Source organism: Prosopis cineraria, unplaced genomic scaffold, assembly GCF_029017545.1.
Source record: "Prosopis cineraria cultivar Desert tree isolate PC_DT_omini unplaced genomic scaffold, ASM2901754v1 PC621, whole genome shotgun sequence".
Lineage (NCBI taxonomy): Eukaryota > Viridiplantae > Streptophyta > Magnoliopsida > Fabales > Fabaceae > Prosopis > Prosopis cineraria.
The window spans coordinates 22,501-25,000 of record NW_026555946.1 but is presented as its reverse complement, the minus strand read 5'-3'; positions in this window follow the sequence as shown (position 1 = coordinate 25,000).

Here is a 2,500-nt window from a genome sequence, read left to right as displayed (position 1 = left end):
CCCAGGCACGCATCTCCGGGACTCGCTCGGGACGGGAGAAACCCAAGCATGCAAGTTCCACGAAGTGCCCCCCGACAAAGAATCCCATCACGACTTGCCTCATACCAAGCAATCGGAGGAGGCCCATGAAATGCCAACCCTCATGCCTGTCCGCATGCGTATAACGGGAATCAAATACGAGAAAGGCCCATCATTTCCCTCGCAAACCGGGGCACGCCCATCCCTCGCTCTTTCTTACCAACCAATCCTGGGCAAATGCCTACAAAGCAAGCTTGTTCACCAGCGCGACCGGGGAATCTCGCACGCGAAGGCGCGTGGAAGGAGGGGGTGGCGGTTTGCCAACCCCCCTTCGGGAAGGGGGGAGGGCAAACCAAATCTTTCCAGAACGATTTTTGCGGCCCCCCAACAGCAACCGACGAACCCCTGAAAGAAAGCCAACCATCGATAAAAGGGTTCGCGCCGGAAGAAGCCAAGGGACCGTGCGCGCGCTAAATGCCCTCCAAACGACCCGCCAACGAACCCTCGAACACACACACACAACCCGCCGAGCGTCACGTTCGATTTTGAGGGTTCGCCGGAAAAGTCGCCGGAGGGCCGCCGCCGGCCGCCGCCGGCGGTTGCCACCGGCCGCCTGCCGGTCGCGTGGGTCCGGGGTCCCATCAATACATGGGGGACCCACGCTGCCAGGTCGGGCCCCACCTGGCTGGGGAGGGGGGGTTGGAGCTCCCCCCCTATAGAGCAATATGGGCTTTTTCCACTCTGGCACGAACAGACATACTTTTCGCTCAAACGACAACGCCCCTTTTGAGGGACCTAGAGACCTCCGATTCGCGCGATTTTTTGCAGGCTTCTTAGGCATGATATGAGGATGAAAACTGCCCAAGTTTCATAATTTTGGACACCCACAGAATTTTCTAGGATTTTTTGATTGCTCCGAAGAGTGCGGCCTCCACGGGCCGCCACGGAGCAACACGAGGTGGGCCCTGTGCGACATATCATAGTCGGGAGAAACGCACCGCCTGATTGCCCCGCCAGCAGGTGAGCGGATTATCCGAACTCGATGGGAACGGGCCGCCAGCCATGCGCCGAGCGCGGGCGAGAAACCACATCACGCTAAAAGCTACCAAGCAGACCGAGGAAGATGCCCAGGCACGCATCTCCGGGACTCGCTCGGGGACGGGAGAAACCCAGCATGCAAGTTCCACGAAGTGCCCCCCGCAAAGAATCCCATCACGACTTGCCTCATACCAAGCAATCGGAGGAGGCCCATGAAATGCCAACCCTCATGCCTGTCCGCATGCGTATAACGGGAATCAAATACGAGAAAGGCCCATCATTTCCCCCTCGCAAACCGGGGCACGCCCATCCCTCGCTCTTTCTTACCAACCAATCCTGGGCAAAGGCCTACAAAGCAAGCTTGTTCAACCATCGCGACCGGGGGAATCTCGCACGCGAAGGCGCGTGGAAGAGGGGGTGGCGGTTTGCCAACCCCCCTTTCGGGAAGGGGGGAGGGCAACAAATCTTTCCAGAACGATTTTGCGCCCCCCAACAGCAACCGACAACCCCTGAAGAAAGCCACCATCGATAAAAGGGTTCGCCGAAAGAAGCCAAGGACCGTGCGCGCGCTAAATGCCCTCCAACGACCCCGCCCCCCAACGAACCCTCGAACACACACACACAACCCGCCGAGCGTCACGTTCGATTTTGAGGGTTCGCCGGAAAAGTCGCCGAGGGCCCCGCCGCCGGCCGCCGCCTGCGTTTGCCACCGGCCGCCTGCCGGTCCGGTGGGTCCGGGGTGTCCCATCAATACATGGGAACCCACGCTGCCAGTCGGGCCCCACCTGGCTGGGGAGGGGTGGGTTGGAGCTTCCCCCCTATAGAGCAATATGGCTTTTCCACTCTGGCACGAACAACATACTTTTCGCTCAAACGACAACGCCCCTTTTGAGGGACCTAGAGACCTCCGATTCGCGCGATTTTTTTGCAGGCTTCTTAGGCATGATATGAGGATGAAAACTGCCAAGTTTCATAATTTTTTGGACACCCACAGAATTTTCTAGGATTTTTTGATTGCTCCGAAGAGTGCGGCCTCCACGGGCCGCCACGGGCGCGGCTCCGGCAGCCGGACCCCCAAACATGTCAAGGGGGATGAGTTTGAGTTAATAAAACCAAGAAATCACAAATGTAACGAGTAGATTTCATTTTGGTACGGGTAGGACTCTTTTTGCACCGCCAGGACTTGCCCGTGGCGGTCTGGACGTGCCAGGACTTGCCCGTGGCAAGTCCTGGACGTGCCAGGACGTGCCGGGACGCGCCTGGACTTGCCCGTGGCAGGTCTGGAACGTGCCAGGACTTGCCCGGGACGCACCAGGACGTGCCAGGACTTGCCCCGGACGTGCCAGGACTTGCCCGTGGCAGTTCCGGACGCACCAGGCCGTGCCAGGACTTGCCCCGGACGTGCCGGGACTTGCCCTGGACGTGCCTGGACGTGCCTGGACCT